This window comes from Pituophis catenifer, unplaced genomic scaffold (assembly GCF_029215685.1).
Source record: "Pituophis catenifer annectens isolate HBS135680 unplaced genomic scaffold, rPitCat1.0.hap2 SCAF_2, whole genome shotgun sequence".
Lineage (NCBI taxonomy): Eukaryota > Metazoa > Chordata > Lepidosauria > Squamata > Colubridae > Pituophis > Pituophis catenifer.
The window spans coordinates 3,936,498-3,962,061 of record NW_027256882.1 but is presented as its reverse complement, the minus strand read 5'-3'; the positions used below and the strand labels follow the sequence as shown (position 1 = coordinate 3,962,061).

The following is a 25,564-nucleotide window of genomic DNA, read 5'->3' as shown; positions in this document are numbered from 1 at the left end:
AGGTTATCTGAGGGACCGTCTCTTACCAGTTACATCTGCCCAACCCACCAGAGTGCGAAGGCAGGAATATTGCAGGTGCCATCCCCTAGGAAGACACACCTGGTGAGACCCAGAAGAAGGGTTTTCTCCGTGGCAGCTCCCTCTCTCTGGAACATCATCCCCCCCAGAGATGAGGATTAGAATTAGAGATTAGAATGGCCCCCCACAGTAGCACTCTTCCGGAAGGCGCTGAAGACCTGGTTCTGCCAGGGGGCCTGGAAAACCCAGAGTGGGATGGAGGCCATTAAACGGCTCCTGTGAGGTGCTTTTGCCTGGGCAAGGGGTGTGGGTGATTTTATTATTTTAATGTATTATATAATTCTCCTTTTATTAATTTTCTTATTTTAATATGGGTTTATTATTTTTTTGCTGCTTTGTCTCGCTATGTATGAATACGCGGCATATAAATTGTCTAAAATAAATCAATAAAATAAATATTTTGAAATTATTTATTCCTTACAGAGAAACAAAGAATGAAATTTTCTGGTTTTTATGACGGTGATCAAACAGCGGTTGAACTTCTAAATCAAGTAAGAAAAGGAAAAGTTATTAGACTTGTATTCTCCCTTCAGGAAGTGAAGTGGGTGTACAGAGTTCTCTCTCCTTCTATTCTCCCCCTTATTTGGACTGGGTTATTTTTGTGTCCTTCCACAACATGGAGAGCAGAATAGCAGGTTGAAGTTGCTGTCAGCCAGCATAGCTTCCTCTGGTTGTCTTGTTCTGCTAGGTGCTCCTCCAAATTTGCCTTTACAAGAAGCACTTCTGTTAAAGTCCTTCGAGAATTAGAAATAAACGTATCACAGTGGCAGGAATTGCTAGACCACCTTTCTTTTTGTAATTTATCAACCTCCTAAGGTACAGATTAATAGAGTTGGAAGGGACCTTGTAGGTCATCTAGTCCAACCCCCTAACACCATTTCTGACAGTTGGCAGTCTAGTCGCTTCTTGAAAGCTCCCAGTGATGAAGCTCCCACAACTTCTGAAGGAAACTTCTGTTCCATGGGTTCATTGCTTTCACTGTCAGAAAATGTCTCCTTATTTCTAGGTTGAATTTCTCCTTGTTGAGTTTCCATCCATTATTCCTTGACTGGCCTTCAGGTGCTTTGGAAAATGGCATGACCCCCTCCTCTCTGTGGCAGCCCCTCAAATATTGGGACACTGCTATCTTGTCTCCCCTGATCCTTCTCTTCACTAGACTAGCCATGCCCAGTTCCTGCAACTGTTCAGTCCCCTCATCATCTTGGTTGCTCTTCTTTGCACTCTTTCTAGACTCTCAAAATCTTTTTTAGATCATGGCAACTTCATGTGATCTTGATTCTATCCCTCTCTTAATACAGCCTATGATTCTGTTGATAGTTTTTTTTTTTTTTTTTTAATTTGATTTATATGCCGCCCTTCTCCGGAGACTCAGGGCGGCTTACAGTGCATTAAGCAATAGTCTTCGTACTTTTGTATATTTATACAAAATCAGCTTATTGCCCCCACAAACTGGGTCCTCATTTAACCTACCTTAGAAAGGATGGAAGGCTGAGTCAACCTTGAGCCTTGGAGAGATTCGAACCAGCAGTAAATTGCAGGCAGCTGTGTTAATAACAGGGTGCTTTAAACCACTGTAGTACCAAGGCTCTTTTGGCAACTGTAGCACACTCCTGGCTCACGTTAAGCGATTGTCCACTAGGACTCCAAGATCCCTGTTCCACTTTCTACTGTAGAGCCAGGCATCACCTATTCTATGGCAGTGCATTTGGTTTTTCTTTCCTAAATGTAGCACATTACATTTCTCACCATTGAGGTTCATTTGGTTAGAAGGTGCCAATCTGTCAATCCTTCTATATCTTGAGCCTATTTTGTGCAGTGTTGGTATTCCTGTCAATTTGGTCTTGTCTGCAAATTTGATGAGTTCCCCTTCTATCCCCTTGTCTAAATCATTGATGATGATGAACAGATATTGTGAATCCTTCTGTTCTGTTCTTTTTCCCGTGTTCAGGATAGACTTTTGTCCTTTGAGGAGGTGGCTGTGTATTTCTCTGAGGAGGAATGGTCTCAGCTGGATCCTGACCAGAAAGCGCTGCATTCGGAAGTCATGCTTGAAAACTATAGGAACGTAGTCTCTCTCGGTAAGAGTTTTCTTCTCCCAAAACAGACAGTTCAAGAAGTCAGATTATTGTTACTTTTTATTAAAAAATCACTAATCAGATATTGTCTCCTGGGAGGGAAAAGGAAAGTATCTGGTCTTCTCGTACCCCAAGGAAGGAAAGAGTCAGTGTCTCTTTGCTGAGATGCTTTTGGGGCATTCCTTATCTGTATATTTCCATTTCTATTTGAACTTATCTGTGGAGGCTGAGAAGAATGAGGTGTGCTTTTATGTGTCCACTGAAGATCATGTGACAAGAATGTGTTGTCATTTGTCCTCTGAAACCTTCCCAAATTGTGTGGGAACAGAAATTTTACACTCAGGCCATGGAAGAGTATTCTCCCAGTCCAATTCAAGAACAAAGGCCTCATGCAGTGTGACTCAGAGTATCCTAGGATACAGGTGATCTCCGAGTTACAACAGTTCACTAAGCAACCATACCAAGTTACAATCTAGCCCTCTCCTAGTCCTGAAATAACAAATGTTACAGCACCACGGCCGTCATTCAGATTTACAAATGACAGCAGAGGCGTTGCAACAACAATCAGCCTACCTATACCCCACCCCACCCTGCTCAGATTTATGTTACGAGGACGTAGCGAGCCGGTTCCTTTGCCTGCTCGGGTGCATTTGCAGAAAAAAGAGGCCTAAAGTAGTGAGAGATACACAAGATCAATAGTGGGAAATCTGGCACTACTGATCTCACATGAACTCGAACTACAGTACTTTAGGCCTCTGTTCCCTGCTAACCAAGGCCTGCACGAGATCCAGGGCAAAATGCTTTGGAAACAAAGGGGAGGCCTCTTTGTTTTCAAAGACTTTTGCCCTGGATCTCGTGCACTCCTCAGTTTGTAGGGAACACAGGACTAAAGTACTACAGTGTGAGATCCTGCAAGATCATTAATGTGAGATTTTGGACTTCCCATCTTGTGTGATCTCGTACTGAAGTAGCTTTAGGCCCATGTTCTCTGCGAACTAAAGCTTGTACCAGATCTGGCCAAAAAGTTCTTGCAAGTTGATGAGATTTTGGGGTAGCAAAATAGCCATTCTTGAAGCCTCCCAACGTTTCCAATCTCAGTGCAAAGAGCATTTACAAGCCAATGGGAGGCTTCAGGGAAGGGACTTTGCTCCAAAGTCTCATCGTTGGGATCAAGGAACGGGCCGAGCGGGAGTCCTGCCTGCCAGACAGACATAGTGGAGTAGCTGCTCCAAGGTACACCGGGGAAGAAGGAGCTTTTTTCAAAATGGTTTTAGTTCTCACAGGTCTCTGCTGAAATTAACCCACTTCAATAAATCTTAAGTTTTCTCCTTATTCCTCTTTGGGTGTTTCCCCTGATTATTCCTTTGCTCAAAACAGACTTTGATTGAGATTTGTAGATATTTAGATAATTGTAAAGAAAGAGATGTTTTCTAGATATTTTCAAAGCTTTCAGAACTCATAAATATAGAAATCCTGTCTATATCACACCACTGTAATCATGCAAACATAAAACTTAAAGGAATTTTGGAAAAATTCAGAAGGAAATTCACTTGACTTTGTACGGTTTGATCTTTTTCTCTAACCTTGTTACCATTTTCATTTCTCTTTTGCTTTGAAGGTAATAATGGTCAGGAGAATCAAGATTCCTGTGAACTGTTCCAAGTGAACAATGCTAAAGATGGAACGGAGAAGTTTGGAATTCGAATGGAACCAGAAACCCATGATAGAAACCAGTCAAATGATTGGAATCAGGAAAGCTCATCTTCCACCAATGCTCCGATGCAAGACTTTCTTGCCCAACAGGAAAAAATAAGGAAAAAATATATTGGGGAAAGTGTGAAGCCAATCAAAGCTCACTTACAAGTAAAGGAACACTATTTAAGCCAAAACAAAGCAGAAAATACTTTAAGGAGATACAGCGGACAAAGTTACAATGGGACATTCATTCCTTCTCTTGGAAATAAGTTCCTTACATCTCAAAAAGTGATGGACACAAAGGAGAAGCCTTACAAATGTTTGGAATGTGGAACATGTTTTAGAACAAGCAGGCAACTTACCTCCCATGAAGGGATTCACACTCGGGAGAAGCTATACAAATGCAGAGAGTCTGGTAACAGGTTCAGAAGACGTAGTAATCTTATTTCCTCTAAAAGGATCCAGGCAGGGGAAAAGCCATTTAAATGCATGGAGTGCAAAAAAACCTTTGCTCGAAGAAGTAGTCTTATTTCCCATAAGAGAATCCACACAGGGGAGAAGCCGTATAAATGCATAGAGTGCGGAAAAACCTTTGCTCAAAGAGGACATCTTATTTCCCATAAGAGGATCCACACAGGGGAAAAGCCATTTAAATGCATGGAATGTGGAAAGACCTTTGCTCACAGCAGTGTCCTAAGAGCACACGAAAGGCTCCACACAGGAGAGAAGCCGTATAAATGCATGGAATGTGGAAAGACCTTTGCTCATAGAAATGGACTTACTATCCACAAAATGATCCACACAGGAGAAAAGCCATTTAAATGCATGGAGTGTGGAAAGACCTTTGCTCAAAGAGGTCATCTTATTCGCCATAAGAGGATCCACACAGGGGAGAAGCCGTATAAATGCATGGAGTGTGGAAAGACCTTTGCTCAAAGAGGTCATCTTATTTCCCATAAGAGGATCCACACAGGGGAAAAGCCATTTAAATGCATGCAGTGTGGGAAAACCTTTCCTTGTAGCAACGAACTTATATTCCATAAAAGGAGACACATGGGAGAGAAACCATATAAATGTATGGAATGTGGAAAGACCTTTGCTCAGAGCAGTGGACTTAGTTGCCACAAAAAGCTCCACACAGGAGAAAAGCCATTTAAATGCATGGAATGTGGAAAGACCTTTGCTCAAACAGGTCATCTTATTTCCCATAAGAGGATTCACACAGGGGAGAAACCGTATAAATGCATGGAATGTGGAAATACCTTTGCTCAAAAAAGTCATCTTATTTTACATAAGGTGATCCACACAGGGGAGAAGCCATATAAATGCATGGAGTGTGGAAAGACCTTTGCTCGAAGAGGTCATCTTATTCGCCATAAAATGAGCCACACAGAAGAGAAGCCATATAAATGCATGGAGTGTGGAAAAACCTTTGCTCAAAGAGGTCATCTTGTTCACCATAAGAGGATCCACACAGGGGAGAAACCGTATAAATGCATGGAGTGTGGAAAGGCCTTTGCTTATAGTAATGGACTTACTAGCCACGAAATTATCCACACAGGGGAAAAGCCATTTAAATGCATGGAGTGTGGAAAAACCTTTGCTCAAAAAGGTAGTCTTATTCGCCATGAGAGGATCCACACAGCGGAGAAACCGTATAAATGCATGGAATGTGAAAAGACCTTTGCTCAAAGAGGTAATCTGATTCGCCATAAGAGGATTCACACAGGGGAGAAACCCTATAACTGCATGGAGTGTGGAAAAATCTTTGCTCGAAGAGGTCATCTTGTTCACCATAGGAGGATCCACACAGGGGAGAAACCCTATAAATGCATGGAGTGTGAAAAGGCCTTTATTCAGAAAGTTAGTCTTACTTCTCATAAAAGGATCCACGCTCAGAAGAAACTGCATAGCAATAGTAATTCCACTTAGACTTATATGCCACTTCACAATGCTTTCTAGCACTCTTTGAGCAGTTTACAAAGTCAGCATATGGTTTCCAGCAAACTGGGTCCTCATTTTACTCACGTTAGAAGGATGAAAGCTGAATCAACCATGACCCTGTCAGAATCAAACTTATGGCTGTGGGCAATAAGCCTATAGTACTGCATTCTAACCACTGATCCACCACGTCTCTATAGATTTTGATCTGTATGCATATTGTGCCTTTCTGATCCAAACGAGACAAGGTAGAATCCCAGAAAATGAGATTTAATGTGGAGAAAAGTAAGCTTTTACACCTGGGCAGGAAAAACAGATTACCTGAAACCTGGCTGGAAAATAGTAACTGTGAAGGGTCCTTGGAGTCGGAATGGATGATCAATTAAGCATGAATCACCTGTGTGCGGCAGCAGCCAAAAAAGCGAATACAATCCTTGGTTGTATAAACAGAGGCATGGAATCAAAATCACATGAAGTATTACTGTTAGGATATGGTGCATGCCTAACAGGTTGGCCAGACAATATATAAGCTAACATGATGAATATATATTCTATGACTTTAAGAGGTACTGCTGAGTCATTGTATCCTGATTAGATAAGCTCTGTAGTAACTGTATTTAAGGAGAGCTTGAATGTAGTCATTGTGGACAAGCCACCATTGTGACCTGTTATCAGCATGAACTTGCTACTATTTATTACCTACTCCTGTTTTGTAATTTCTACTTGATCTCTTACATGGTCTAATGTGATCATGGTTTATTTATTCTGTTTTTAAGAACTATTTATATTGTTCCTGTTTGATCCTTTTACTACAAACTGGTAAGAAGAATTTTGTATCTCTGGACTGATCTATGCTCTGCTGGTTGTTAATAGAACAATATTCTTAACAATTACTGCTCCATGAAGCCTTAGTAAGACCACACCCGGAATACCGTGTCCCCTTTGGGTCATCACATTGCAAAAAAGATGTTGAAACTTTGGAAAAAAAGCAAAGAAGAGCAGCTAAGCTGATTAAAGGCCAGAAGACTAAAACAAGAACGGTTATAGGAACTGGGCATGGCTAGTCTGGTGAAGAGAAGGACCAGGGGGGACAGAATAGCAGTGTTCAATATTTGAGGGGCTACCACAGAGAGGATGGGGTGAAGTTATTTTCCAAGGCACCTGAAGGCCAGAAAAGGAATAATGGATGGAAACTTATCAAGGAGCGATTCTACCTAGAAATAAGGAGAAATTTTCTGACAGAACAATCAACCAATGGAAGAGCTTGCCTTCAGAAGTTGTAGGCGCTTCATCGCTGGTGGCTTTGAAGAAGGGATTGGACTACCATTTGTCAGAAGTGGTGTAGGGTCTCCTGCTTGGGTGGGGGGTTGGACTAGAAGAGCTCCAAGTTCCCTTCCAGCTCTATTCTGATTTTGATTGAATCCTCAATCCATTCTGGTGCTTTTTTGCTAAGTATGAGGTTTTAAAAGAAAGATGAGTATCAATGGAGATTAAGGTTATCGTTTGCCCTCAAAGCGATGTGTGGATGCCAATATTTAAGTGGTACATTTCAAGTAACTCCCTCTGATGAGTATTGCCACTAGAGCAGAGTTGCAGGCAGAAATGCAATCAGTCCTGAATCCCTTACTATTGTTTCAGCTTTCCTTCCTTTGCTTACTATTGTCTCAGTCTGCCTTTCCACCCTGCTTTACATTATGTAACACAAGTAACAACAGAGAAAGAAAACCATAAGGAAAAGGGGGTTATAGTGATGCTGAATTAGAAAATGCAACTCATAGATTGTGTCTCCTAATTTTGTGGTGATCTTTCCTTGCCTTCCCTCATGTTGCCCATCTCTGGACTCACACAATCTTACCAAGATCTTCTTTTAAGTGAAGTCTCCAAAACTGGGCTCAGTATTCCAAATGGAGTCTCACTAAAACCCTATGTAGAGGGATAGGAGCTCCTTTTTGCTGAGGGTGATACATCTGCTGATGCATCTCAGAATTTTGTCTGCCTTCCCAGCTGCCTGGCCACACTGCTTACTTATGTTGCAGTTATCCTTGTTTCAGTGCCATGGCAACTACTTTCACAGAGTTGTGTAAAAGAAGGGAAGAGAAAGCAGTGGTAGGGATATGTGGATGCATATTAAGTTCTCATAGGTAGGCAGCCTGCTGGCCCACCCAGTCAGTCCCTGATTTACAATAATTTATTAAGTAACCATTTGAAGTTTCAATGGCAATAAATGATGGCTCTGACCTCCTCCCTCCCTCCCAAATTAGACATACTCCAGGATATGAGAATGAAAACCACTCTGGTGTGCTAACATTGCAAAGGATCAATCAAGAAGGAAGATCTTTGGAAATCAATGGGGACCAAAATAAGATGAAATTAAGAACTACTTCAAAAAACTACTTCAGTCCTTCCTGATGAAACACGCAGAAATGCGAATGGGAACTTTCTCTGGGATGTCCAGATACCAAAAATAATCCAGCCTGCCAACAAAGGAGAAAATGTGTAGCTCACGGTTGAAATGAGGGGTCCTTGGTGGCCTCTGAGCTTGTGTTGTTGCAAACCTTTCATTAGCCAAACGAGGGACGATCATCACTGCACCAACCAACCTCAGAGGGCACCAAGGACCCCTCAATCCAACTAGTGTCCACTGTGTCAAATTAATCACTGTGTCAACCAGGATGAATGCAGAAGCAAGGAACCGTTTTAGGTCAAAGACCTCTTAGGATGTGATGGAATAATGAGAGATGTCAATGTAGACTGCATGCAGAAAGTTTCAGGGTGAACAATTTGCCTTTCAAGCAAGAGGCCGGAATGAACAGAAGGGAAAAAATGCATGGAAAAAATACATTTTTCAAGCATTAGGACCACGTTCTTCTATTTTTATGGTGTGTCATAACATTAAGTAACTTAAAATTAACTATCAGTCGTGTAATTACTTGCTAAAGATGCATAAAATTCTCAATGGAGCCTTCAGCTTTCCTTGTTTTGCTTTTTCATTTTCATTTTCTCTTTTCATTTATGGTCTAATGATATATCCTTGCCTTCAATTCTCCAAGGGGCTTAAGCTTCCTAGTCACATTTCTTGAGGTGAATTTCCTACTCAATCCCTATGTAAAAATGGTTTTTCCTCCTCATAGTTTAGCTTTCTATTCCTTTTTCAGGATCTTCCTTTTCTTTCATCAGAAGAGACCGGAGGGGTCCCTGCCCTTTCTCCTCCCCCCTTTGCTGGGAGGCTGAGGGAAAAGTTTGGGAAGGGCAGCTGCATGTATTGAATTAAAGAAATAAAAATAAATAAATTAAAATCATTTTCCTGATTGTGGCCTTCCTGCCTGTGTCCCATCTGCCTCCCCTTCAGGCGGGAGTTCTCAACAACCGCAAGACACCAGCTGTCTTTCCCACAGAGCCTCCTGGTCCTCCTCTTCTGACCGCCCGGCTGTTTCTGACAGGATTTGGACCAGGGGTGAAATGCTCCTGGGTCGGACCGGATCGCCCAATCCAGTAGTGAGGGCAGCGGGTGGTTCGGGAAACCGGTAGCCAAAATCCTGCCTCCCTCCATGCCCAGCTGAGCCACCTGATCACCAGAGGCTTTTTTTTTTTTAAAGCATTTTTTCTACAACCTGTTCTGTCGGAAGAAATGCTTTTAAAAGTTTTTTTTTTAAAAACCCTCTGATGATCATGCGGCTCAGCTGGCATCATCAGAGGCTTTTAAAAGCATTTTTTTTTACAGCCTCTTTAGCGGAAGAGGTTGTAGAAAAAATGCTTTTAAAAGTTTTGGAAAAAAAAGTTGGCCGCGCCCATTCAGTCACATTACCCCCTCCCCCCACCAAGCCACGCCCACAGAACCGGCAGTAACAAATTTTACATTTCACCCCTGATTTGGACCCTTTGGAGGCCTCCCACAATCTCTGTGGAGCCTTCAGGGCGGCTGTTCTTGAGGGAAGCGATTTTAAATCCTCCAGAGAGATTTTTCTCCATCTCCACAGAGGGTTCCTGAAAATGCTGCCTCTGAAAAGCACAAAGCTTTTCTTGGGCTGGCAGGCATTGAGAGGGGCCTTTCCTCCTACTCTCAAGCCCATCATCCTTGCCGTCTCCCTTCCCCTCAGACGCGCTCCTCTTTCCCGCCCTTTCTGCAATCCTGGCACTTTGCGCCAAATCCCCCAGGGGGCGCCCTCCACCAATAGAAGGGGATTCCCGGTGCTTCCCCATTGGTCCACTGGAGGGCGAGTGTCACAGGCGTCTTTGTAGAGGAGGCCGGGAAGGAAGTGACATCATGAAAGCTTGCCGCTCTAGGATGGTGCTCTCGCTCTCCTTAACATCCGCAGGAGGCGGAGAGGCTGCAGGAGAGGCTGGTGGGGGGAGATCCAGATGTGCCCCGGGTGAGTTGGGGGCGCTTCATGGGCAAAGGGAGGCGGAGGAGGGAGAGACCCTCGCCTGGCCCTTCTCTGGCTCCAACCCCAGATCCCATGCTCCCCAGCCGCCTTCTCCATGCAAAGAGCCCGAGTGGGGGGAGGGGAGGGTCAGCCTTGCGGAGCCCCAGAAAGTTGTTCAGTGGCTCAATTCCACTTTCTAATTCTTGATATATTTTTTTCTTCCCATCTCAGATACACAAAGTCGAAACCATTTGAAAAATTTGCAAGGCAAAATTTTCTCTTGGGGGAAAAAAAAGAGCGGAATCCCTTGGGGGGATCAATCCTGCAGCCCCAGAAATGGTCCCATGAAGGAAAAGGCATCTGGAGACCCACCAGAGTCCTTGGAGCCAATTGGAGCTGCTCTGCAGGACAGAGAAAGGATGGAGACACAACCTTTTGGAAAGGAGGGAAGCCAAAAAGGCCCTTTAGCTGCTCAGCCTGGGAAGGGGGGAAAGCTCTGGACAAGGACTGGGCAGGAGATCCTGGAGGAGGAAACCCTCCTCCCTTCAGAAGTTCAGCCCTGGAACTCCATCCAATACCAGGAGGCTGAGGGTCCCCGAGGACTTTGCAGCCAACTCCATGGTTTTTGTAGGCGATGGCTGAGACCAGAAAAGCACACCAAAGTTCAGATGCTGGATCTGGTGGTTCTGGAGCAGCTCCTGTTCCTTCTGCCCCCAGAGATGAAGGGCTGGTTGCGGGAGTGTGGAGCAGAGACCAGCTCCCAGGCGGTGGCCCTGGCTGAAGGCTTCCTCCTGAGCCAGGCGGAGGAGCAGAGGGAGCAGGTAAGAGTTCAAAAGAGAATAGAGAATCTGTTTGAATACTTCATCCTTCCTTCCCAAACTTCTCTGACATTCATAATATGTGGCAATGTCCCACCTATTCTTGTAGGACATTGTTCCATTGTTTCCTCACTCAACCACATAGATGGATATTGGGGGCTTTGAGGTTGTGTTCCGAATATAGGAATCCACTTTATGTCGTGTGATGTACATTAATTCTGTTTCTTCCTTCCTCCTATTGGAAGTGCTGCACTGTGGAGATCAGAGATCCTGAGGGAAAGAAGAACCCATCAAATCCCCCTCAGGAGCTATTTTTCAGGAGGATCCCTTGGAAGGATCAAAGTCAGGACACCTCAGGAGGTAACTGAAGATCTTCCGATTACCCATCTGTCTTACCTTCGCTCTCTTCTTTTCTATACAATACCTCCTCCTATTTATACTTCTCCACACTAATTGCATCTACAGATAATTGCCCAGCGACCCTCTTCAGGTGAGCCTCCTCCTCCTGGGGAAGGAGGAGATTGAGGTCCACCTGAAGGGGCGTGCTGAGGTATTTTTGGTTGTTCTGGAAGACAAAATCGCTTGACTTGGTTCCCAGTTGGATGCCAGCATGGTTCCTGGTCTGCTAGAAGCTCTTGAGGAAGCTTCTTGCTATCTTATCTGGGAACAGTTTGACCCCGTTGCTCCTGAGGAAGTGGACAGGATCCTAGGGAGTATGGGTGGGTGCAAGCACCTGTGTTTTAGACCCATGCCCCTCCTGGCTTCGAAAAGCTTCCCAGGAGATGACAGGTGGGTGGACTCTGGCAGTGATTATTTATTATTTATTTATTTATTTTATTAAATTTATATGCCGCCCTTTTCCCGTAGGACTCAGGGCGGCGCACAGAATAAAAACATGTAACAATAAGATATCCTAAAAATAGCCAATATAAAACCCCAAACAGAATAAAATCTCATAGCAGATCAGGGAAATTGCTGAAACAGCCATGTCTTCAGGTCAGTGCGGAAGGTGCGGAGGTCAGGGGCCATCCGGAGCCCGATGGGTAACCTATTCCAGAGGGTCGGTGCGGCCACCAAGAACGCCCTCATCCTGGGGGCCACCAGGCGACATTGTCTGGCCGATGGCACCCAGAGGAGGGCAGCCCTATGTGACCACACAGGGCAGTGGGAGGCCAGTAGGAGGTGGTCCTGCAAGTATCCCGGGTTCATGCCATGTAGGGCTTTATAGGTAAGAACCAGCACCTTGAAGCGGATCCGAAGGGCAACTGGCAGCCAGTGCAGTTTGCGCATGAGAGGTGTTACATAGGAGTAACGGGAAGCTCCCGTAACAACTCGCACGGCCGCATTCTGGACCAGCTGGAGCCTCCGGGTGCACCCCAAGGGCAGCCCCATGTAGAGGGCATTGCAGTAATCCAACCGAGAAATAATGAGAGCATGAGTGACTGTACGGAGGACATCCCTATCTAGGAAAGGGCGTAACTGGCGCACCAGACGAACCTGTGCAAAAGCTCCCCCTTGTCACGGCTGTCCGGTGATCCAACAAGGACAGCCGAGAATCGAGGACGCCGAGATTACAAACCCTTTCAGAGGGAGTCAGCGACTCCCCTACCATCTGAAGTGATGGGGCAACTAGATCAAATGCCGGCATCCACAGCCACTGAGTCTTGGAGGGGTTGAGTCTGAGCCTGTTCCTACCCATCCAGACCCGTACCACCTCTAGGCACTGGGACATCACGGAAAGGGGATCCCTGGGTTGGTCTGGGGTGGAGTTGTAGAGCTGGGTATCATCAGCATACTGATGATACCTCACCCCGAAACTACAAATAATCTCCCCCAGCGGGTTCATATAGATGTTAAAGAGCTAGGGGGAGAGAACCGACCCCTGGGGCACCCCACAGGCGAGGGGCCTCAGGGAGGATCTCTGACCCCCCGCCCAAACAAACTGCGTACGGCCCGAGAGATAGGAGGACAACCACCGTACAACAGTGCCTCCCACCCCCAACCCCCGGAGCCGTCCCAGTAGGATACCATGGTCGATGGTATCGAAAGCCACTGAGAGGTCAAGTAGCACCAGAATGGAGGAATACCCCCCATCCCGGGCCCGCCAGAGATCATTCACCAGGGCGACCAATGCCGTTTCCGTGCTGTGCCCACGCCTGAAACCCGATTGGTACGGGTCCAGATAATCCGTTTCCTCCAGGAATTGTTGAATTTGGTATGCCACCACAGACTCAACAACCTTTGCTATGATTAATGCTTCCCTACAGGAGGGGGTAGTGCCCCAGCATTTTAAGGAGGCTATCGCCCACCCTCTTCTTAAGAAGCCATCCCTGGATCCCACCCTGTTGAATAATTTCCTACCTGTTTCCAATCTTACCTTTTTGGGGAAGGTTGTTGAGAAGGTTGTGCAGCAGCTCCAGAGGTTTCCGGATGAAGCTGATTATCTGGACCCCTAACAGTCAGGATTCAGGCCTGGATTTGGAACTGAATCTGCATTCGTCGCACTTTTGTGTGATCTCTGGCAGCGCATCCATCCTTTCTCTACTTGACCTCTCGGCAGCTTTCGATACCATCGACCATGGTATTCTTCTGGGGCGGCTTCAGGGGATGGGAGTGGGCGGCCCTGTGCTATCCTGCCTCACTTCCTTCCTCTGCAGCCGTTCTCAGTCAATGTTGATAGGAGGGGAGAGATCCAGCCCTCCGCCACTGCTTTGCCGGGTTCCGCAGGGCTCGGTACTCTCCGCTCCTGTTCAATATTTATATGAAACCGCTTTGTGAGATCATCTGCTAGCATGGACTGAGATATCATCAATATTGTTAGGTTCAGCTTGCAGCGTACTCCTAACTTGTTGGTCAGGCAATATCTGTTTCTTTAAGAAACAACTGAGCCACGTAATCAGGGTTTGCTGAACCCTGTAATTAGGCTACAGTGCATAAATAAGCAGCACAGAGAAGCGTTCCTGGTTCTTCCTGCTTCTTCCGGATAGATACCTGATTGTATCCTGTTGCTTACTATGTCTATTATATGGTATTGTATACCAAGAGTTACTAAAGTCTGTTTGCTTTGGTAAGGGAAGATACTTACTGGACTGATATTACTGTTTATGACCTTGGACTGTTTTACTTACACCGAGACTGTTATCTATAAAGTATTATTCTCACACGAGCTGTACGTTTATCTCCTTCCCTGTGTGTTTCTGCTCTGCTCGTTGCACAAGCAACAAATACTTTTTACACACACCCTAACAAATATGATGATGATACTCAGCTGTATGACTCAGCCCGTGGTGGGTTAAGCGATGCCGTGTCCTCCCTATCACGGTGCCAGGAGGCTGTTAGAGGCTGGATGGGGAGCAATGGGTTGAAACTAAAGCCTGGCAAGATTGAGTGGCTCTGGGTTTGGGGTTCGTTGGCCAAGGGAGAATTGTCACTTTTGGCCTTGGATGGGGTGGCCACTACCCCAAACACACCCTATGCATAATCTGTGGGTTCTCCTGAACTCACAACTCCTGCTTAAAGAGCAGGTGGCGGTCATGTGCAGGAGGGCCTTTGCACAACTACGGGTTGTGCACTAGAAACACCCTTTCCTGGACCGACAATCCCTACTCACAGTCACTCATGCCCTAATCACTTTCCGTCTTGACTATTGCAACACGCTCTACATGGGGCTGTCCTTGAAGAGCATTTGGAAGCTCCAGTTGGTGTAAAACGCAGCAGCCCACATGGCTTTGTGTAGACCCCGGTGTGCACAAGTATCACCTCTCCTGCAGGAGCTGCATTGGCTGCCAATTTCCTTCCTGGTGCAATTCAAGGTGCTGGTTGTCACCTTTAAGGCCCTTCATGGCTTGGGACCAGGTTATCTGAGGGGCCATCTCTTACTGGTTATATCTACCTGACCCACCAGAGTGCGGAGGCAGGGAATGTTGCGGGTGCCATCCCCTAGGAAGACACACCTGGTGAGACCCAGAAGAAGGCCCTTCTCTGTGGCGGCTCCCTCTCTCTGGACAATCATCCCCCCAAAGATTAGAATGGCCCCCCACAGTAGCACTCTTCCGGAAGGCATTGAAGACCTGGTTCTGCCAGGGGGCCTGGGGAACCCAGAACGGGATTGGGCCCATTAAACGGCTCTCAGGTGCTTTCGCCGGGGCAAGGGGTGTGGGTGATTTTATTATTTTAATATATTATATAATTCTCCTTTTATTAGTTTTATTATTTTAATATGGGTTTAATATTTATAAGCCACCTTGAGTCGTCATGTGCGAATAGGCGGCATATAAACTGTCTAAAATAAATCAATAAAATAAATATTTTGTTAGTTATTTATTTTGAAATTATTTATTCCTTACAGAGAAACAGAGAATGAAATTTTCTGGTTTTTATGACGGCGATCAAACAGAGGCTGAACCTCTCAATCAAGTAAGAAAAGGAAAAATTATTAGATCTGTATTCTCCCTTCAGGAAGTGAAGCAGGTGTGCAGAGTTCTCTCTGCTTCTATTCCCTTGTTTGGACTGGGTTATTTTTGTGTCCTTCCACAACATGGAGAGCAGAATAACAGGTTGAGGTTGCTGTCAGCCAGCATAGCTTCCTCTGGTCATCTTGTTCTGCTAGGTGCTCCTCCAACTTTGCCTTTACAAGAAGCAGTTCTTTTAACGTCCTTCAAGAATTAGGAATAAATTCCTTTTATTTTGCTCTGGGAAGTCGGGGGGGGAGAGGGGAGGGATAGGGAGGGGGTTGGGGGGGGACAGGTTTGTTCAAAAACTTTAAAACTCTTTAATAAAAAAAAAAAAGAATTAGGAATAAATGTATCACAATGGCAGGAATTGCTAGACCACCTTTCTTTTTGTAATTTATCAACCTCCTAAGGCACGGATTAACAGAGTTGGAAGGGACCTTGTAGGTCATCTAGTCCAACCCCCTAACTCCATTTCTGATAGTTGGCAGTCTAGTCGCTTCTGGTAAGCATCCAGTGATGAAGCTCCCACTTCTGAAGGGAACTTCTGTTCCATTGGTTGATTGCTTTCACTGTCAGAAAATGTCTCCTTATTTCTAGGTTGAATCTCTCCTTGTTCCGTTTCCATCCATTATTCTATGTCTGGTACTGCTTGGAACACTGCTATCGTTTCTCTCCTGGTCCTTCTCTTCACTAGACTAGCTATGCCCAGTTCTTGCACCCGTTCATGTTTTAGCCTCCAGTCCACTCATCTCGGTTGCTCTTCCTTGCACTCTTTCTAGAGTCCCAAGATCTTTGTTACATCATGGCAACCAATACCGGATTCAAAGTTCCTAAGTGTGATCTTACGAAGCCATTCTAAAGTGGTACTAATACTTCATGTGATCTTGATTCTATCCCTCTCTTAATGGAGCCTATGATTCTGTTGGGGTTTTTTTTGGCAACTGTAGCACACTGCTGGCTCACGTTTAATTGATTGTCCACTAGGACTCCAAGATCCCTGTTCCACTTTCTACTGTAGAGCCAGGCATCACCTATTCTATGGCAGTGCATTTGGTTTTTCTTTCCTAAATGTAGCACATTACATTTCTCACCATTGAAGTTCATTTGGTTAGAAGGTGCCAATCTGTCAATCCTTCTATATCTCGAGCCTATCTTGTGGAGTGTTCGTATTCCTGTCAATTTGGTCTTGTCTGCAAATTTGATGAGTTCCCCTTCTATCCCCTTGTCTAAATCATTGATGATGATGAACAGATCTTGCGAATCCTCCTGTTCTGTTCCTTTTTCCGTGTTCAGGAGAGTCTTGTGTCCTTCGAGGAGGTGGCTGTGTATTTCTCTGAGGAGGAATGGTCTCAGCTGGATCCTGACCAGAAAGCGCTGCATTCGGAAGTCATGCTTGAAACCCATAGGAACGTGGTCTCTCTCGGTAAGAGTTTTCTTGTCCCAAATCAGAGAGTTCAAGAAGACAGATGATAGATAGTTTTTATTTAAAAATCACTAATCAGATATCGTCTCCCGGGAGGAAAAAGGGAAGGATCTGGCCTTCTCGTACCCCAAGGAAGGAAAGAGTCAGTGTCTCTTTGCTGAGGTCCTTTTGGGGCATTCCTTATCTGTATTTTTCCATTTCTATTTGAATTTATCTGTGGAGGCTGAGAAGAATGGGGTGTGCTTTTATGTGTCCTCTGGAGATCATGTGACAAGAATGTGTTGTCATTTGTCCTCTGAAACCTCCCCAAATTGTGTGGGAATAGAACTTTCACGTTCAGGCCATGGAAGAGCATTCTCCCAATCCAATTCAAGAACAAAGGCCTCATGCAATGTGACTCAGAGCATCCTAGGATACAGGTGATCCCTGAGTTACGACAGTTTACTAAGCGACTGTTTCAAGTTACGACCTAGCCGTCTCCCAAGTACTTAAGACTCAGTCCTGAAATTACAAATGTTACAGCACCAGGGCTGTCATTCACACTTACAAATGACAGCAGAGGCCTTGCAACAACAATCATACTACCTACACCTCCACCCCACCCTGCTCGGACTTACATTACGAGGACGTAGCGAGCCGTCGGTTCCTTTGCCTGCTCGGGTGCATTTGCAGAAAAAAGAGGCCTAAAATAGTGAGAGATACACAAGATCAACAGTGGGAAATCTGGCACTAGTGATTTCACAGAATCTCGGACTAGAGTACTTTAGGCCTCTGTTCTCTGCTCACCAAGGGCTGCAAGAGATCCAGGACAAAATGCTTTGGGAATAAAGGGCCTTTTTGTTTTCAAAAACTTTTGCCCTGGATCTCATGCAGTCCTCAGTTTATAGGGAACACAGGCTAAAGTACTGCAGTGTGAGATCCTGCAAGATCATTAGTGTGAGATCTTGCACTTCTCGTCTTGTGTGATCTCACACTAAAGTAGTTTAGGCCTCTGTTCTCTGCGAAGTAAAGCCTGTACCAGATCCGGCCAAAAAACCCTTGCCAGCCGATGACACTTTGGGGCAGCAAAATAGCCATTCTTGAAGCCTCCCAACCTTTCCACTCTCAGTTCGAAGAGCATTTACAAGCCAATGGGAGGCTTCAATCAAGGGACTTCCCTCCAAAGTCTCATCGTTGGGATCAAGGAATGGGCCGAGTGGGAGTCCTGCCTGCCAGACAGACGCCGTGAAGTAGCTGCTCCAAGGTACACCGGGGAAGAAGGAGCTTTTTTCAAAATGGTTTCAATTCTCACAGGTCTCTGCTGAAATTAACTCACCTCAATAAATCTTAAGTTTTCTCCTTATTCCTCCTTGGGTGTTTCCCCTGATTATTCCTTTACTCAAAACAGACTTTGATTGAGATCTGCATATATATAGATAATTGTAAAGAAAGAGATGTTTTCTAGATATTTTCAAAGCTTTCAGGACTCATGAATATAGAAATCATCCTGTCTATATCACGCCACTGTAAACATGCAAACGTAAAACTGAAAGGAATTCTGGAAAAATTCAGAAGGAAATTCACTTGACTTTGTACGGTTTGATCTTTTTCTCTAACCTTCTTATCGTTTTCATTTCTCTTTTGCTTTGAAGGTAATAATGGGCAGAAGAATCAAGATTCCTGTGAACTGTTCCAAGTGATCAATGCTAAAGATGGAACGGAGAAGTTTGGAATTCGAATGGAATTAGAAACCCATGATAGAAAAGAATCAAATGATTGGAATCAGGAAAGCTCATCTTCCACCGATGGTCCGATGCAAGACTTTCTTGCCCAAAAGGGGAAAATAAGGAAAAAATATATTGGGGAAAGAGTGAAGCCAATCAAAGCTAAATTACAAGTAAAAGAACACTATTTAAGCCAAAACAAAGGAGAAGATGCTATAAGAAGACACAACGGACAAAGTTACAATGGGACATTCATTCCTTCTCTTGGAAATAAGTTACTTACATCTCAAAAAGTGATTGACACAAAAGAGAAGCCTTACAAATGTTTGGAATGTGGAACTTGTTTTAGAACAAGCAGGCAACTTACTTCCCATGAAGGGATTCACACTGGGGAGAAGGTATACAAATGCAGAGAGTCTGGTAACAGGTTCAGAAGACGTAGTAATCTTATTCCCCATAAAAGGATCCACTCAGGAGAGAATCCGTATAAATGCATGGAGTGTGGAAAGACCTTTGCTCAGAGCAGTGTCCTAAGAGTACACGAAAGGCTCCACACAGGGGAGAAGCCATATAAATGCATGGATTGTGGAAAGACCTTTGCTCAAAGAGGTCATCTAATTTCCCATAAGAGGATCCACACAGGGGAAAAGCCATTTAAATGCATGGAGTGTGGAAAGACCTTTGCTGAGAGCTCTGTCCTAAAAGCACATGAAAGGCTCCACACAGGGGAGAAACCATATAAATGCATGGAATGTGGAAAGAGCTTTGCTCAGAGCTCTGTCCTAAAAGCACATGAAAGGCTCCACACAGGGGAGAAACTGTATAAATGCTTGGAGTGTGGAAAAACCTTTGCTCGAAGAGGTCATCTTATTTCCCATGAGAGTATCCACACAGGGGAAAAGCCATTTAAATGCATGGAGTGCGGAAAGACCTTTGCTCGAAGAGGTTATCTTGTTTCCCATGAGAGTATCCACACAGGGGAAAAGCCATTTAAATGCATGGAGTGTGGAAAAACCTTTGCTCGAAGAGGTCATCTTGTTTCCCATGAGAGTATCCACACAGGGGAGAAGCCGTATAAATGCATGGAATGTGGAAAGACCTTTACTCATAGAAATGGACTTAATCTCCACAAAATAATCCACACAGGGGAAAAGCCATTTAAATGCATGGAATGTGGAAAAACCTTTGCTCGAAGAGGTCATCTTGTTTCCCATGAGAGTATCCACACAGGGGAAAAGCCATTTAAATGCATGGAGTGCGGAAAGACCTTTGCTCGAAGAGGTTATCTTGTTTCCCATGAGAGTATCCACACAGGGGAAAAGCCATTTAAATGCATGGAGTGTGGAAAAACCTTTGCTCGAAGAGGTCATCTTTTTTCCCATAAGAGGATCCACACAGGGGAGAAGCCGTATAAATGCATGGAATGTGGAAAGACCTTTACTCATAAAAATGGACTTACTCTCCACAAAATGATCCACACAGGGGAAAAGCCATTTAAATGCATGGAATGTGGAAAGGCCTTTGCTCAAAGAGGTCATCTTATTTCCCATAAGAGGATCCACACAGGGGAAAAGCCATTTAAATGCATGGAGTGTGGAAAAACCTTTGCTCAGAGCTCTGTCCTAAGAGCACACGAAAGGCTCCACACAGGGGAGAAATCATATAAATGCATGGAATGTGGAAAGAGCTTTGCTCGAAGAGGTTATCTTGTTTCCCATGAGAGTATCCACAGAGGGGAAAAGCCATTTAAATGCATGGAGTGCGGAAAGACCTTTGCTCAAAGAGGTTATCTTGTTTCCCATGAGAGTATCCACACAGGGGAAAAGCCATTTAAATGCATGGAGTGCGGAAAAACCTTTGCTCAGAGCAGTGTCCAACGAGCACATGAAACGCTGCACACAGGGGAGAAGCCATATAAATGCATGGAATGTGGAAAGACCTTTGCTCAAAGAGGTAATCTTATTTCCCATAAGAGGATCCACACAGGGGAGAAACCGTATAAATGCATGGAATGTGGAAAGATCTTTGCTCAAAGAGGTCATCTTATTCGCCATAAGACAATCCACACACGGGAGAAACCATTTAAATGCATGGAATGTGGAAAGATCTTTGCTCAAAGAGGTAGTCTTATTCGCCATAAGACGATCCACACAGGGGAGAAACAATTTAAATGCATGGAGTGTGGAAAAACCTTTGCTCGAAGAGGTCATCTTATTCGCCATAAGACAATCCACACAGGGGAGAAACCATTTAAATGCATGGAATGTGGAAAGATCTTTGCTCAAAGAGGTAGTCTTATTCATCATAAGACGATCCACACAGGGGAGAAACAATTTAAATGCATGGAGTGTGGAAAAACCTTTGCTCGAAGAGGTCATCTTATTCGCCATAAGACAATCCACACAGGGGAGAAACCATTTAAATGCATGGAATGTGGAAAGACCTTTGCTCAAAGAGGTAATCTTATTTCCCATAAGAGGATCCACACAGGGGAGAAGCCGTATAAATGCATGGAATGTGGAAAGATCTTTGCTCAGAGAAGTCATCTTATTCGCCATAAGACAATCCACACAGGGGAGAAACCATTTAAATGCATGGAATGTGGAAAGATCTTTGCTCAAAGAGGTAGTCTTATTCGCCATAAGACGATCCACACAGGGGAGAAACAATTTAAATGCATGGAGTGTGGAAAAACCTTTGCTCGAAGAGGTCATCTTATTTGCCATAAAACAATCCACACAGGGGAGAAACCATTTAAATGCATGGAATGTGGAAAGGCCTTTGCTCGAAGAGGTCATGTTATTCGCCATAAGACAATCCACACAGGGGAGAAACCATTTAAATGCATGGAATGTGGAAAGATCTTTGCTCAAAGAGGTAGTCTTATTCGCCATAAGACGATCCACACAGGGGAGAAACAATTTAAATGCATGGAGTGTGGAAAAACCTTTGCTCGAAGAGGTCATCTTATTCGCCATAAGACAATCCACACAGGGGAGAAACCATTTAAATGCATGGAATGTGGAAAGATCTTTGCTCAAAGAGGTAGTCTTATTCACCATAAGACGATCCACACAGGGGAGAAACAATTTAAATGCATGGAGTGTGGAAAAACCTTTGCTCGACGAGGTCATCTTATTCGCCATAAGACAATCCACACAGGGGAGAAACCATTTAAATGCATGGAATGTGGAAAGACCTTTGCTCAAAGAGGTAATCTTATTTCCCATAAGACAATCCACACAGGGGAGAAACCGTATAAATGCATGGAATGTGGAAAGATCTTTGCTCAAAGAAGTCATCTTATTCGGCATAAGACAATCCACACGGGAGAAACCATTTAAATGCATGGAATGTGGAAAGATCTTTGCTCAAAGAGGTAGTCTTATTCGCCATAAGACGATCCACACAGGGGAGAAACAATTTAAATGCATGGAGTGTGGAAAAACCTTTGCTCGAAGAGGTCATCTTATTTGCCATAAAACAATCCACACAGGGGAGAAACCATTTAAATGCATGGAATGTGGAAAGGCCTTTGCTCGAAGAGGTCATGTTATTCGCCATAAGACAATCCACACAGGGGAGAAACCATATAAATGCATGGAGTGTGGAAAGGCCTTCGCTCAGAAAGGTAGTCTTACTTCTCATAAGATCATACTGATCCACGCTCAGGGGAAACTGCATAGCAATAGTAATTCCACTTAGACTTATATGCCACTTCACAATGCTTTCTAGCACTCTTTGAGCAGTTTACAAAGTCAGCATATGGTCTCCAGCAATCTGGGTCCTCATTTTACCCACCTCAGAAGGATGAAAGCTGAATCAACCATGACCCTGTCAGAATCAAACTTCTGGCTGTGAGCAATTAGCCTATAGTACTGCATTCTAACCACTGATCCACCACATCTCTATAGATTTTGATCTGTATGCATATTGTGCCTTTTGGATCCAAACGAGACAAGGTAGAATCCAAGAAAATGAAATTTAATGTTGAGAAAAGTAAGCTTTTACACCTGGGCAGGAAAAACAGATTACCTGAAACCTGGCTCGAACATAGTAACTGTGAAGGGTCCTTGGAGTCGGAATGGATGATCAATTAAGCATGAATCACCTGTGTGCGGCAGCAGCCAAAAAAGCGAATAAAATCCTTGGTTGTATAAACAGAGGCATAGAATCAAAATCACATGAAGTATTAGTACCGCTCTATAAAGCCTTAGTAAGACCATACCTGGAATACTGGTTGATTCAGGGGATTTCAAACGCTTCTGCATATGTGCAGAAGAGCGTGTGCATGCACGAGGGCCCCCGCTGCAAACCGGTAGTAAAGGTAAGTAGAACCCACCTCTGGGGGCGGGGGCACTGAGGAGGAGTTTGTAGTACCAAGGGGGCTGAAAAAGAAGCCCAACAAATTGATGATTTTTTACAAATTTTATATTTTTGAAGGTTTCTGAAGTAATTAATCCATCAACTTTTTTTTCGTATGGACCCTTTTCCTTTCGAAGCATTTGAAATGCTTTAATAGATCTTATCGCAAGTTCTTCAGCCTTTATTATGTGTACATGTTTTGCTTGCAGTGCATTTGAAAGAAGAGAAATTTCATTTAGAATATCAATCATCAATGCCAAATCAGTTATAAAATAGATATTTTCAAGTCAGGCAGCCATACCTAAGTACTTTTCATTTGAATGAAAACAGCGATGTAGCGCTGGATAAGCGTGCCACACAGCTAGGGTTGACCTTAAACTACAGGCAGCCCATCGTGGTCCCAAAATACTACCAATTTTTATAATTTCAATTCCAAGTTGTTCCGATATTTTGGTAAGTTCAATTTGGTTCTTATTGGATTGATGAAAAATAGTATATATCTTATCAATAAATATTTTAAAATGATTTACTTGCTTTATTTCCTTTATCGAATTATCTAAAACAAGTTGGAGGCGGTGGTTTAAACAGTGCCAGATTACTATGTTTGGAAACTCTTTTGCTATCCTGGTGCTCACTCCAGATTTTCTCCCAAGCGTAACGCTGGCGCCATCAGAGCAAAATCCTATCAAATTTTTTTTTAGATAGTTCTTAGTAAGCCCAACATTATTTAAACTTTGCATGACTGAAGAATATATTGTCTCTGCATCTTGTTTTTCCAATTCAATTAGCTCAAGGAAAATCGTTGGTGATGTATCTGAATCCTCAACTTTTAAGAAAAGTATCACAACTGGTTTGCAAGATACTGTTGAGGCTTCGTCAATAATCAAACATATTTTCAGATTATTTTCAATAATTTTAGTAAATAATTGTTTTTTAATTTCTCTTGCAATGAAATCAACTATTTTCACTGCATGTAATCCTATTCCCATATCTAATCCATTTTTAATTGGCATTTCTATCTCATCTTCTGTGTCTGAAAATGGTTTACATCTTTGTGCCAGGCTGTAAACTGTATTAAATACTCTACAAGTAGTTTGTATATATTTCTCATTCATCTTATAGTTTGCTGTTGAAGCCTCCTCACCTTGTTTTATGTTCTCTTTACAAATATTATGAGCTTTTGATGAAAAATGTTCTTTCATTTTTTTCCTTAGAGAAGCTTGTTTCACCTCTCTATTTCTCCCTGCTGCCTCAATCTGAAAATGTTTCCATTCTTTTGACACATGAATATTTTTCATTTTTAGGAAGTCATGTTTTGCACAATACTTGCAACCTAACTTTTTGTTAGAAATTTCCAAACCGTCATATTTTTCTTTGAAATTGTTATATTGTTGCATTGTCCAGCATTCAGGAAGATTGTTTTCAATTTTGGAGGTATCGATATTTATTTCAATAACTGACAGGCTGCTTTCTCCTGGTTGGAGTGGTTGTGCTTGTTGTGCTTGTGACTGCTTTATATCATCCAAGGCCATTTCTGATACAACGGATTCCAATCTTGGTTTCTTACTGATTCTTACTGAAAAATTTTGTTGCCTTTTCATCCTGTTAAGGGCAACTGCAAAAATTTTTTTTAAATGTTTTAGTTTGGACTCGATTGTGGTTGTACGTTACCTGTATTCCAGGGGTGAAACCTAAAATTTTTTGCTACCGGTTATGTCTCCTCCTGCAAGGCCTCTGGATGGGACTGTAGTAGTAGACTGCAGAAGCAGCTCCTGATGCACCCGGGTGGAAGAGCTGCTCTGGGATGACTAACAGGCCAGTCCTGTGGGTGAGACTACAGCTCTGGAATATGGGACTGGCCGTGGTGGGGCTGGAAATCTCTGCCTGGGGTGGCACGTGCAATGTGCAACTTTGCAGGTGGTGCAATACGCAAAAAGTAGCGCAGCCCTCGCCGTCCAGAATGAAATAATGGCGTTATTGTGGCGGCGGGGGAGGGGTGGCACAATCGGGCAGAAGCGGCAGTTGCGATGGCTGGAACCTGCGGGAGTGAAGCACTATTTTCATTTGCGTGGCAACAGCATTCCACCTAGGCATATTTGTGCCAGCCGGTGGCACAAGGCAGCCCTCGTCTCCTGCCGCTTGGGACTCTGAGCGGTAAATGGTGTTTGATCCGGGGAGCAGCCAAATTTTGCTCTTCATTGCGGATGCCAGATTGGCCCCCTGCAAGCTCTTACCTCTCGAGGAGCACTCCCTGAAGCGGCGCGGGAAACTTTGGTCGGACTCCTTGAGAGACGAGAGCTTGCAAGGGCCGATCTGGTGTCCGCAATGGAGAGCAAAATCCGGCTTCTTCTCTCTGCTGTATTGCGGCATCAGGATTCCGCCTTGGTATATTTGCAGCGCAAGGCAGCCCTCGTTTCCTGCCGGTTGGGACTCAGAGTGGTAAACGGTGTTTGGTCTGGGAAGCAGCCGGATTTTGCTCTCCATTGCGGACGCCAGATCGGCCCCCCTCGCCGCTTCAGGGAGTGGTCCTCGAGAGACGAGAGCTTGCAGGGGGCCGATATGGCATCCGCAATGGAAAGCAAAATCTGGCTGTCCCCTGGACCAATCGCCATTTACTGCTCCGAGTCCCAAGCGGCAGGAGACGAGGG

At 44.2% G+C, this 25,564-nt stretch overlaps 2 pseudogenes; one reads left to right on the top strand and one right to left on the bottom strand.

Annotated features, from left to right (window-relative positions):
• LOC139311679 (zinc finger protein 208-like) overlaps positions 1 to 22,356 on the top strand; it is a 26,407-nt pseudogene extending 4,051 nt beyond the window's left edge.
• On the bottom strand, positions 22,269 to 25,528 carry LOC139309259 (E3 SUMO-protein ligase KIAA1586-like; annotated as a pseudogene).
• Between the last annotated feature and the right edge of the window lie 36 nt (positions 25,529 to 25,564).